The sequence below is a fragment of a genome, unplaced genomic scaffold (assembly GCF_019419815.1).
Source record: "Pyrus x bretschneideri cultivar Hongxiangsu unplaced genomic scaffold, Pyrus_bretschneideri_v1 Contig17, whole genome shotgun sequence".
Classification (NCBI taxonomy): domain Eukaryota; kingdom Viridiplantae; phylum Streptophyta; class Magnoliopsida; order Rosales; family Rosaceae; genus Pyrus; species Pyrus x bretschneideri.
In genome coordinates this window covers 3918947-3932723 of record NW_025999468.1, presented here as the reverse complement: position 1 = coordinate 3932723, position 13777 = coordinate 3918947, and the positions used below count along the sequence as shown (strand labels likewise).

The 13777-nt window shown below is 37.6% G+C and overlaps 1 long non-coding RNA gene across 2 annotated transcripts; it reads left to right on the top strand.

The window, feature by feature from the left end:
• The first annotated feature begins 5451 nt into the window (after positions 1-5451).
• LOC125476068 lies at positions 5452-7709 on the top strand. 2 transcript variants are annotated; one of them, XR_007257425.1, is made up of 3 exons: positions 5523-5767; positions 6467-6973; positions 7063-7709. It is a non-coding gene; the product is annotated as an uncharacterized LOC125476068 (long non-coding RNA). The 2 variants fall into 2 exon arrangements; XR_007257424.1 differs by lacking the exon at positions 7063-7709 and having other exon boundaries at positions 5452-5767; positions 6467-7027.
• The last annotated feature ends 6068 nt before the right edge of the window (positions 7710-13777 follow it).

Sequence of the window (13777 nt, the reverse complement as noted above, 5' to 3'; positions counted from 1 at the left end):
ATTTTCAGGCCCACTCACCCTTGTTTTTTTTCGCCCCTCCAGGTTTTAGTGGCTAAACTTTTGTGTCGACTAGAATTCTTGGCAAATCTTGGTATTGGTGATTACCTTCGATGGTATAACTCTCAAACCACTCCACTATACTTTACTTATGCTCTAACATCATTTGTGAAATGGGTTCATTCGCCCTCACAAGCACACTCTTATATTTAGGAACTTTTAGGTTTAAATTTATTCACATTTTCCACATCATTATACTTTATGGCTATGTTACCCTCCAAATGTCGGCTAGCATATCTCGATTCGAAGTCCAAGTGGACATTCCGGGTCGAAGTGTGTTAATATGTACTAGTCATATTAAATTTGTCTATTTTTGAACAAACGATATTAATATGGTTCAAATTTGTCTTTGGCGAGAATAGAACATAAGATCTCTCACTTCGAGATGAAAAAAAATACTACTAGACCGTAATACTAAGTGGCAATTAAATTTGCATGTTGTTTGTTATAAAAAGATTTATATTGCCTTTTTGAAGGAAAAAGGAAATAAAATTGGGCGTGGAATTTGGAAGGAAAGGCTTTTGAAGTGGGAGATTATGGGTTAAAGAAGAAGAGATTATATACACACATCCCAAATTACATTTTGCCTTCTCAAGTTTGGGTGTAATTGTAACCTCACACAACATCGTCAAAACATTTTAATTTCATATATTTATTTTAATTTCATTTCAATTTCATACATCCGTTAAAATTTCTGTTAATTTTCCTCTTATCTGTCCATGTGGATGTCCTAGAGCCCACAAAATTTGTGTCATGCGAATAAACTTAAATATTTAAAAAATCCCATTTAAAAATAAAATTATTTTAAACGAAACGAAAAATAAAGGGTTAATTACATTTTACCCCCTTATATTTGGGGTCAATTTCAATTTCTTACAACATCTTTGAAACATTTCAATTTCATACATTTACTTATCATTTTATTTCAATTTCATACATCCATTAGAAAATCTGTTAAGTAAACTATTATGTGATGACGTAGCAAATATAAAATCCACATTTATGCTAACGTGGCTGTCACATTAATGTCACGTGGTAAGAAAAATAATTTTTTATGCATTTAAAATATATTAATATTTACCCTTTAAAAAAAAAAAATCAGAAAACTTCACTCTCCTTCCCAAAGTGAACTCATCCCGACCATCGCCAACGAGGATCAGTAGCCGCCGTCCGTACCGTCGTCGTCTTTGATTACAGTGTTTTTTTTCCTGATCCAAGCTGTCCAAGAAGTAGCCGAGGATCCTCTCGATGCAGTCGACGTCGTACAGCGTCTCGTGCAGATAGGAGTAGCTCGGGATGTTCTTCTCCAAGGCTTGGTCGAGCTGCTAGGTAGTCTTCTCCAAGGCGGCCTTGAGACTTCAAAGGCGTTGAGTATGTTGACGGTTCACAAAAGTTTGAAGAGAATCGAGTGCCGTCGAAGGTTTGGAGCTCTTCTCCAATGGAAAGAATCGAGTGCCGCTGTCGATCCCAATCCACAATTTGGTGATGGGGTTTAATGGGTTCGTCTCTTGCTCTGCGATTAGGTTGACAGCATAGCCATGGCGGAGATACAGAGAGACATGGAGGATAATGGGTTTTGGATTCTGGGTTGAATCCGAGTTGTGGGGATTGGGGATTGCAAATGACGTCTCGCCGGATCTAGGTTGTGAGGGAAGGGATTATCGAGATTGAATTGGTAACGTGGAAGAACTGGGTTCTCGGCTAATCCTCGTCGGTTTCCACAACGTTGAAGGCGGTGCCGTCCGATCCCCATCGCCGATGGTCGTCGGGATGAGTTCATCTTCGGGAAGGAGAATGAAGTTTTCAGATTTTATTTTTCGTTTTTCGTTTTTTAAGTTTTAAAATAATTTTATTTTTAACCACACTTTTCTTAAATGGAATTTTTAAAATTTTTTTACGCAAAAAATAACAAAATTTTATTTTGTAAAATGATGTTATTGTTTTTAATTTTTTTATTATGATAAAAGATCAAAAATATATTTTTATTTTTTTTATTGATAAAGAGGATTTCATTAATATATTTTTAGATTATATTTAAAATATTCTTTATTTAAAAAATAATAAAAATAAAGGAATAAAAATTACCCACGTATATGGTAGAATTTTGTTAATTAAATTTTTTTATTTTAAAATTTAATTAAGGAGGGGTAATTTTAAAGTTAGGAACGTTTCAACTTTTTTGCCTTCTAACTTTTATCGAGTAAATTGTAGTTATGGTTCCTTAACTTTAACTTAATTAGAGTAATGATCCCTCAACTAAAAATTCATTACCATAACTTAATTAGAGTAATGGTCCCTCAACTAAAAATTCATTACCATTGTTCCCTCAACTTATCAAAACATGCAGCTATGGTCTCTCAACTAAAAATCCATTACCATTGGCCCATCAACTTTAATTCAATTAAAGAAATGGTCTCTTAACTTTAACCTAATTGTAGCAATGGTCCTTCCAACATAACTTGTTTTGACAAAAATTTTGATGTAGTTCACGAAAATGACCATAATTACACACTTTGATGAGTTGAGGGACCCTTATTATATAAATAGTTATCCCAACATAACTTATTTTGACAAAATTGATAAAAATGACTATAGCTACTGTCACATCCCGGCCCGAGGCGGATCACTTCCCAGGCCCGCTCCACCACCGTAGCACGATATTGTCCGCTTTGGGCCCCCAGCACACCCTCACGGTTTTGTTTCTGGGAACTCACACGAGAACTTCCCAGTGGGTCACCCATCATGGGATTGCTCTCGCACGCTACTTGCTTAACTTCGGAGTTCCAATGGAGCCCGAAGCCAATGAGCTCCCAAAAGGCCTCGTGCTGGGTAAGGATGAGAATATACATTTAAGGATCACTCCCCTGGGCGACGTGGGATGTCACAATCCACCCCCTTAGGGCCCCGACATCCTCGTCGGCACACCACGGCCAGGGTTAGGCTCTGATACCAATTGTCACATCCCGGCCCGGGGCGGATCACTTCTCGGGCCCACTCCACCACCGTAGCACGATATTGTCCGCTTTGGGCCCCCAACACACCCTCACGGTTTTGTTTCTGGGAACTCACACGAGAACTTCCCAGTGGGTCACCCATCATGGGATTGCTCTCGCGCGCTACTCGCTTAACTTCGGAGTTCCAATGGAATCCGAAGCCAGTGAGCTCCCAAAAGGCCTCGTGCTAGGTAGAGATGGGAATATACATTTAAGGATCACTCCCCTGGGCGATATGGGATGTCACAGCTACAAATTTTGATACGTTGAGGAACCAATGGTAATGGATTTTTAGTTGAGGGACCATTACTCCAATTTGATCAAAATTGAGGGACCATTGCTACAATTTACTCAATTTTTATCCTATTGTCAACGAAAAAATGGTGAAAATATATTTTTGTCTTCCATCACAAAAAAAAAAGTTAAGGATAATAATGTAATTTCACAAAACAAAATTTTATAGTTTTTTGTTTAGGGAAGTGTTATTAGTACTCTAAAAATCTCATTCTATACTTCTCACAAATGTATTTTTCTTTCCAAATATAGAAAGTTTGAAGTGTAAAATGAGATTTTTGGAGTGCCAGTAATAATTCCCTTTGTTTAAGCCTCACCTATATGTGATTTTATCATCTCCAATTTTAAAAAAATAAAAATAAAAAAATAGAAAATGAACCTCTCTCACTTTCTCCCCCACTCTCATGTTCTCTCTCACTTTCTTCATCTCTCCTTCAATTTTAAAAACAAAAATAAAAAATTGGGTAAATTGTGGATTTGTATGGATTTTATTTGTAGATTTTGATGGATTTGCATAGTCTTTTATTTTCATTTATCTTTATTAAATTGTATTTTTTTCAAATAACAAAAGAAAAACCATTTTCTCCCTCTGTGTCCTAAAACATGATTGTGCAGCTGCTTCCTTTTGAAGCCGGCCTGTCAACCCAATTCACACTTTTTAATTGTCTTATCCATTGTCTGTCTCCCTGAAGAATGATTGTTTTTTTATTCAAATTCAATTCGGGGCATCGACTAGTGATTCAATTGGATTTTCAGGTGCAAATCAAATTCTTCTTCTTTGGTTTTGATTTTTTTACCAATGGGTCGATATGTTCTTACATTATAGATGGTGGATTTTGAATTTTGGTCTTACTTTGTCGATTGGTATGGTAATCAAGCTTCTGGGTTTGATTTGAAATGGTATATTTTCGTAGCTTAAGTCAATCTGCAACTCTATTGACAAACCTACTACTTCCATGGCAAATTCAATGAGTATAACTGACCTTTTACCAAATTGAGGCATACAAATATAAAGAACAATAATGGAAAGGGTCAAAGGTGTGCGAGTATTGATTCACCAGTATATGGACAAGAGAAGTGGTTCTCCTGCTACTTATAGCTGAGAAGTGAGGGCCGAAGAGAGAGAATGGAACATAAGCTTGAAAGAAATCCTAGGGGTTGAGGTGGGATTGTATTTGGTGTTGGGTATATATACTTCAAGCTCTCAAATCCAACGAAATTCATTTTTTCATGAAATCCTACCAAATCTTTATTTTTTGAATACCCATAGATTTAGAATCATTCTAAAAATGTCTTTTAAAATCTCACTTGACTACCTTTGGATTTGAATGTATTTTTAAAATCCTCTTAAATCCTAATTTGACTACACCATGATTTCAAAGTCTTTTAAAATCCTTTTCTAAAATCCTAATTGACTACACTCTAATTTTAAAGTCCATTAAAATCATGTCAAATCTTAATTTGACTACACCCCTCTAAGAGAACCCAGATCCAATGAATGCCGAGTTTCATCAACCAAGCCTCTGGTTTTGATGTTACCTCAAAGTCGTGAAGCAGGCGCGGCCGAGCTCCACTGTGGGGAGGCTGTGGAAATGGGACATGGCTGTCTTGGAGTGTCGAACCCAAAAGGTCGGATGGGCTGTGAAGAACATGAGGCACATTTGCATCGTCGCGCAGCCGAGCCTGGTTAAGACGGTGCGACGTCGACCGGAAAGAAGGGATGGGTCCATGAGGCAATTTGGGCTTAATTGTGTTTTAGGATTTTTTTTTTGAAGTTTTAACGAAAAACCTGCGGTACTGTTTATTTTAACGAAAAACAATATTTTTACATTAAAAAGTCAATCTTGCTACTATTCACTTTACCCTCTATTTTGTCCTTATCGTTAAAACTCAAAGTTTTCAAGTCATTTTCATTAGTTTTTTTTTTCTTTTTTAAAAAAGTTTTAAAATAAAATTATTCTAACCATTCTTTTTCTTTAAAGCGAGATTTTTAATTTTTGTTTTGTTTTTATACACGTGTCATGTATGTTGTGGCACCCTGACGTCCATATAGGCAGATAACAGAAAAACTAATAGAAATTGTTTGAGAAATGTTGTATGAGGTTGTAATTGACGATAAACTTGATATGATAAAATGTAATTTATCTTAAAAAATTTCACATATTTTGTGTGTGTGGCCATTCACTAGTGTGTGTGTGTATATATAAGAAAAGTCGAGCTCGCCAATTTCCTTAACCCTAGCCAAACTCGAGTAATCTCTCAATCGTTCTCTGCAAACGAAGCACATGAACTCCCGACCCCAAGCTCCCAGAATTCGGCGATTGGAACCGCCGACCCGGAGCCAGTGATCGCCCATCTGTGGGCACTGGCCGAGCTCTCAGAATCCGTCGATTGGTATAATCGAGGCCAACCGAAGCAACGAGGTGAGATCTGGACTCCTCTTGGTATGCTGCTTGTTTTTAGGTTTCGAATTTGTACCTTAATTGTGCTAGTTCCGTTTGCAATCTGCATATGTACATTGCATTCATGCTTTGAGTTTGATTAAACAAATGTTTGTTTTTTTTGGTCACTGCTTAATAATTTCTCATACCTGATTAATCTTAAAATTCCAATTTTTATTTGTATTGAAAATATGTATGTATCGTTATTTTGTTTGATTTGAAAATAAAGAAATAAGGTAATATAATTGAGTAGTAATTTGTACGCTTGGCCGATTGGTTACCGGTGTAGAATTCTCAAACATAATTTCGTTTCGTAGGGGAATAACTGTAGTAATTTCTTCAGGTAGCTATAGAGGGGGCATGAATATGGCTTTTGTTATCCTAACAAATCAACCTTGAGTCTAATCAAATTTAGTTGAACATGAAGCGTGCAGTAGTAAGCATTTGATTGATAAGTGATTATGAAATGTTCCTAGAGTGGAATCAAATGTAATTGATCAGTAGCAAGTATTTGATTTGAATGAGATCGGTCGAGAATACAAAGTAATTAAGGGGGCCTCTAAGTTTTTTTTTGGATAAATGTGCTAAAGGTCCAGATGCCTTGTTTAGCTTACATACATACATTGTCTATATATTCATTATTTATTGATTTATCCGTCCATTTCCTTTGCAAACCAACAGAGAAGCGTAAAGAACCACTCCATCTTCAAAAACTAGGAATCCTCAAACTTGTGAGGAGGATACAACCCCAGCTTCTTCAAAGGGGAGAATTCCAATCTGTCCAGAGGATGCAACTCCAGCTTCTTCAGATGAGAGAATTCCAATCTGTCCAGAGGATGCAACTCCAGCTTCTTCAGATGAGAGAATTCCAATCTGTCCAGAGGATACAACTTCAACCTGGCCAATTTGCATTCATGGTCGCCACTGTTTGTCATTCTGCCCCTACTTGTGTCGTGTCTCAGATGACATAACTAAGGTTGGCGAGGGCTATGTAATATGTTGTCAGCTTTGTGGTATGTACAATAACAAGTGTGGACATAATATGGCGTATGCTACCCTTATTTTTTGTTTTGTTTGTCGCAGCAGGAAACACTTTAGTCAAGACAGCATTTGAAGCAACGCAAGATGCATTTGAAATCTTGGTGATTGTTTCTTTTATTGATCCATACTCTAGCGGACCATTTAGAGGTTAGTATATTTGGTGTTGTTGTATTTGTTATTGTTGATAAGCCTTTACAGTTATCTTACGCTCTTTTTATTTTTCCATCTTATGTCAGTCCATAGCATGAGCAATGACGAAGAAAAATTAACGTAGTAAAAACAACATTTTTGGAGTCTTATGGGAGACATTATGATTGTATGGAACAATGTATTAAAAGCGTGAGGCGTGGGCGAGCCGTCCGAGGGATAGCCTGGCCTAGGCGTGAGGCGAAGCCTTATGAGACCTTAAATAATAGGGGATAGGTGAGAAAAACAGAGGAAACAGGGACGCTTGGGGTTTTAAAAATAAAAGAAAAATAGACTTGGCCAAAACGACGTTATTTTGGGCCAAGTCATTTAAAAAAAATTAAAGACTTGGCCAAAACGACGTCGTTTTGGACCAAGTCTTTAAAAAAAAACAAAATTCCTTCTTCTTCGCGATCGTCTTCCTTGTGAAGACGCCACACACCTGCAACCCTAAACCCAGATGGCAGAGCCTGAAAACAGAGCATTCTACTTTGATTTTGGGTCGCAGATAGATCTAGGAACGCTCGCCAACCGCCTTTAGGCGCGCCTCAGCCGCCTAGTCTCGCCTCGACCACGCCTCGGCAAGTTTTCGCCCACTCCCACTGGGCAGAGGCGTTATCACTCCCGCCCCGCCTCCAAAGTCGTCTAGGCGCGCCTCGGGGCGCGTCTTTTAAAACATTGGTATGGAAAGAGGAATTCACTTTATGGGAAGCGGTGCTAGGCATGCAATGAACTTTTGCAATTTCACATACAGGCGTAACATATTAAGACCGAAGGAATATCATCGGGCTTATTGTCTTTCGTTGTTAGGCGAGCTAGATATTGGGCTTAATCAAGCAACACAAGATGTATTTAAAAGCTTGTTGATTGCTTCTCTTTTTGATCCCTCCTCAAGCAGACCATTTAGAGGTTAGTATACTTCTTCTTGTTGTATATGTTATTGTTGATAAGTTTTTACAGTTATTTTACTCTTTTTATTTTTCCATCGTATGGCAGTCCATAGCATAAGCAATGACAAAGCAACATTAACGTAGGAAAGGCAAACTTTTTTGGAGTCTTCTAGGACACATTATGATTTATCAGAATAATTATGGTGGATTCAATTTTCCTTATATATCCAACATGTCTCAAAAAAAATGAATATCCTCACTACTCTCGATTAAGTTTTTATTTCGTTAATTACTTTCCTTCTTCGATTTTCCCGTCATGCTTTATATCTGTTTTCTCATAAGATAGGTGGTACGATAGGAATATAGAAAAACCAAGGCAAGTAAGTTATTCTCATGTTAGATTGTATGGAAGCATACCTAAATAAATTGTTTTTCAATGTTTATTCTTTCGCATTCATTTCAGCGTTAAACGTGATGAGATAGAGCACAATGTACACTTGTTGACTTGGTTGCAAGGAGGATTTACCCTTCAACTTGTGACATTCAACCTTCCTGATAATGTACCAAACACATTAGGAAGTAATTTCTCCTTTCAACCACGTCAACGAGTGTCCATTTTTGTCCATCTCATCAGGATTAATGTTGAACGAATGTGAAAAATAAGCGTTAGAAAACAAGTTATTTAGGTATGCTTCCATGCAATCTAACAAGAGAATAACTTCCCTGTCTCAGTTTTTATATCTTCATATCTTACCATCTATCTTATGAGAAGACAAATATAAAGCATGATGGGAAAACCGAAGAAGGAAAGTAATAAACAAAATAAAAACTTACCTCCGAGCAGTGAGGATATCCATATCTTCCAGACATGCTGGATATGGTAGGAAAATTGAATCCACAAAAATTGTTTTGATAGAGTCATAATGTGTCCTAGAAGACTTCAAAAATGTTTGTCTTTCATGCGTGAATGTTGCTTTGTCATTGCTCATGCTATGGACTGCCATAAGATGGAAAAATAAAAAGAGAGTAAAATAACTGTAAAGGCTTATCAACAATACCAAATACAACAAGAAGTATACTAACCTTTAAATGGTCCGCCTGATGAGGGATCAAAAAGAGAAGCAATCAATAAGCTTTTAAATGCATCTTTTGTTGCTTGATTAAGCCCGATATCTATATCGCCTAACAACGAAAGGCAGTAAGCCCGATGATATTCCTCCGGTCTTAATATCTTTTGCCTGTATGTGAAATCACAAAAGTTCATTGCATGCCTTGCACCGCTTCCCATAAAGTGAATTCCTCTTTCCATTCTGCTCAAATTGTGAGACTGTGGGTAATTGCACATGTACCAGTCTAGCTCGTGTCCACATCCCAAACGATGTTCGGGGGACGTTGATCGTATTGAATAACCTTTATCCTCGAGCTTTCAGTGTAAACAATATTGTTTGTTTAAAAAAGAAAAAAAAACAAACAAAATCATCCAAACGTTTCCGAATCCACGCAATGGAGAGAAATCCATCAGTATCGAAGTCAAGGCCGAGAAGAACCCGGATTGTGTGTAGAAGGCATGGTGATAAACCCACAATATTTCAACATTAAACCCTCAAAATACTAAAAAACCTATCAGATTTCACAGAGCTAAAACAACACTCAAAACACATCAATTCCATCACAGCAAAGTTTCCAACTTTCAGGAACAAACTTCAAGAGCACAAAATTCTTTCAGAAATGAATAGCAAAGCAAAAGAGAAACTTGCTAGTGCGAGCTGAGCTGGTAAAATTTGGCAAGAGCGACGGACGACAACTAAGATCGCCGGAGGAGGAGGAGGAGGCAAAATGTAATTTCACTTGCAATGCATCCATGTATTTGCTCAAAACCTTGAACTTGAAAAGTAATCATCATAACAGAAGGGAAACATGATCGACCTATTTCAAGATATCTTTCTAATCAAAATTGGCCCAACCACAAGTTTCAATTAACACGCCCTTCAACCCGAAATGTCCACCTGGACTTCAAATCAAGTTGTGTTGGCTGACACTATGAAGGTGACGAAGCCATAAAATGTGGTGATGTGGAAAATCTGAATAAATTTAAGCCTAAAAGTGACCAAGTACAAAAGTACGCGTGTGAGCAGGATGGAACCCATTTCATACATGATGTCAGAGTATAAGTAAAGTACAGTAAAAGTAAGATAAGAATTATACCATTGGAAGTAATCTTCTAAATCAATTTTTTCCATAAATCCTCGTCGACACAAGAGTCCTGCCACTAAATCTTGAATGGGCAAACAAAAGTGAGTGTGCTTGAACATAAAGCTTTGTAACGTTTTCGAAAACGTGTAACACTTTGCCATAAAATAGGTATAGTTTCCAAATATGAGAACAACTATTGTAAACAGCAATAAGGTGACGTTTTGGATTTTCGGCTAGGAGATAAGGTGATGTTTAGGATTTTTGGCGGTGATTCTCATCGGAGTGGCGAGTTGGTGGTGGATCGGTGCACTATGCACAGAGAGCAAAGAGAGAAGTTTGAGGTGTATGAGAGAGAGAGAGAGATGAGATGAGACATGAGGGTAGTGGCTTGAGAACTCACCAGAGTAGCGTCGTTGGCGGTGGTGATGGTCTCAGTTTGCAGCGAAGAAGAGAGAGTTTGATGAAGAGAGCTAAAAAGGGTGAGAATAAGTGAGGTGGCAGCACGAGAGAAGGGGCCCAAAAGATGGGGAGACACGGGAGAGACTATAGGGAAGGTGGAGTGGGGTGTGGGCCCCACTTGGCACACTACCCAAAGCCGTAAAAGATTAAAAAATAGAAAAATATCTCTCGCAATGTGAAATTACTAAATCATTCTCGACGTTCCATGCTTCGTAAAATGGGCTATATCCACTGGGGATGCTCTAACTCTGAAGTTAGTTCTACTTATTCCCACGCATTCGTATTGTCGAGTACTCCGCTTGCAACCAAAAGTTTCACATTGTTGCTTGGAATTTTTCTGTTGGTTGAATAATTTATTTTTTTATAAAAAAAGCCCTAACTCCAGGGTTTGAATTAGAGTTGACAAAAATGGAATTGAGATTGGTTTAGTGGGATAGTCTAAAGGTAAATATATGTGGAAAAAGTAAAAACTCTAAAATACCCTTGAATTTACAATTTTTTAATAGAACAGGGTGAAGAATTGAAAATATCAGATCTTTAATGGAACTGCAGTTTAGTTCTTTTATTTTACAAAGGGCACATTTGAATTTTCAAATGTTACACTACATCCAAAACTTCTTCCTTTACAGTATTATAGGTACAAACAAATGCATGAACTATAAAACTCTGGACCAGGTCATATGTGAAAGCTCATTGATCAAACGTACTCCATAAGTGTTGTTCATTTGAATCACTCTTTATATTATCGATTAAATCTCAAATAAAACCTCATAAAAATTGGTCAAATGGGATTATTAGTCCTCATGGTAATAAGGTAGTTCGAAAATTGCCCCTGATAAATAAATAAATAAAAACTAGGATTTGAGCTCTTGTAGTGAAGTTTGTTATGATTTAGGCTCAAAATTGAAAATTTCGTCAATTATCCGTTAATTATTAGCATGTTAGCCACACATATTAGACTAAAATAGAACTCTCTATTAATCGTTAGCATGTGAGACTTACAAGTGAAGCTAACTTTATCTTTTTAGTCTCATATTCGAGCCTCATTTGCTAACAATTAACGGAGAGTTTGACAAAACTTTCAATTTTGAGCCTAAATTCTAACAGACCTCACCATAGGAGCTTTAATTTTTATACCACATGGGCTATCTTCTAACACTACCACTACGGAGACTATTAATCTAATTAAGCCAAAAAAAAATTCTAAAACATAATTGACCAAATGGGTCAAATTCAAAAATAGAGATGAAAATAATAATTTCAGCAAACCCTAGCCAGAAGAGCTTAGCTGCCAAAGGCCAGACAAAGTACCTATGGATATCTCTAGAAGATGGAGGCCCCAAGCTTGAAAGTAGTACCATCAGCAAACCCATATGCAAAATGGTTATTCACTCAACAATATCAGAGATCCATCTCAACAAGTACCATCTTGCATAGCCCCAACTCAAACATTAAGTTCACAAATGTATGTCGTACATTAATGTATTCTAAAGCTTTCGCTCGATATCATTAACATGATTTGGGGTGTAAAACCCATTTAGCAATCTCTAAACTTCATCTTTCGCTAGATATAATTCACTTTTTGATATAACCCCATGCTCTGCTTCTACTCAATGTACAGTGAATGATGTATTTCTTATTACTGTAATAACATTTTCAAAAACAACTTTCTTCTTACAGTATTTCCTTATATAATGATTGCGTAGCTTTCCCACTAAGTCACTCTCTAACAACCCTATAACAACCAACAATCCCAACTAATTTCTGTTTATCCTAATCAGCACTGCCAACTCACCAATATAACCGTGCTAATTTGTCATACACAGCATCCTATCAATACCCCCCACAAAATAAGGCTTGTAACACAAGACTTAAAAAACACAAAAGGATTACAAAGCAACAGAGAATCGACACATCATAATTGGGACACCAAAGGAAATCTAGATTTCAATTCAGAGTAGTTCTCCCAAGTTGCCTCTTCTGGAGCATGATTCTGCCACTGGACCAAGACTTCAGTTGCTACAGTAGTTCCTTTTTTTATTAACCTCTTCTCCAAAATTGCTATCGGAACGTCTTGTAGTATTCCTGCATCCGTGATGGTTGGTAACTAAACTGTAGGCTGAATGTTAGGTCCTAAATGCTTCTTGAGACAAGAAACATGAAAAACTGGGTGTAATTTCGAATTCTCTAGCAACTTGAGTCTATAAGCAACCAGTCATATCTTAGCCAACACTTCAAAGGGCCCATCGAATCTAGGCTAGAGCTTGTGAAGTCAAAGATAAATGCTGATACGGAACCAACCTCAAATACACTAAATCACATATTGGAAGAACCCTCTTAGTTATGTGCTTATTAGCCTGAACAGTCATCCGATTTTGAGCAACCAGTAAGTTTGCCTTTAACAGAGATAAGATCTTGTTTCGCTCTTGCAAGCATCTATCAACCATATCAAACTTTGTAGCAACCTGCCCCATATACTGGAATCTCAAGTGGTGGTTGTCCATAAACCACTTCATAAGGACAAAGCTTAGTTGTTGTGTGGAAAGTAGTGTTATAACTGTACTTTGCCCAAGGTAACCAAGTGGACCACTACTTGGGTTGTAGGCTACAAAAGCACCTCATGTATGTTTCCAAAAACCTGTTAACCACCTCGCTTTGACCATCTGTCTGAGGATGGTAACCCGAGCTAAAACACAGAGATGAACCTTTTAGGGCAAATAACTCCTTCCAAAATTTACTCATAAAGATTGGGTCTCGATCTGATACTATCGAAGTAGGTATGCCATGAAGTTTAAAGATGTGCTCAACAAACAGATTGGCCACCAAGGTCGCATTATAAGGATGGGAAAGAGCAAGGAAGTGAGCATAATTTGATAGTCTGTCTACAACCACCCAAATCACCGATTTACCTTTGCAAGGTGGTAACCCAATGATGAAATCCATAGAAATGTCCGTCCATATCCGAGAAAGGATAGGCAATGGTTGGAGTAATCCTGCAGAAGCCAATGTGTTACACCCCACCCCCAATTTGAAAGGTAGTTTTGGGTTTTTATTTAAAAATTGTTTTTAGGGCCTTAATTGGTATGCCCAGGGGGCCCACCTTGTTTTTGTGTCCCCTGGCCTCTCTCCTCTCTGTTCTTCCTCGAGCTCACTTTCTCTCATTCAGCTCCCACTCTCCCTTATCTCTCCCTCTCGACTCTCTCTGCAAGCTCCTCCCCCGAGC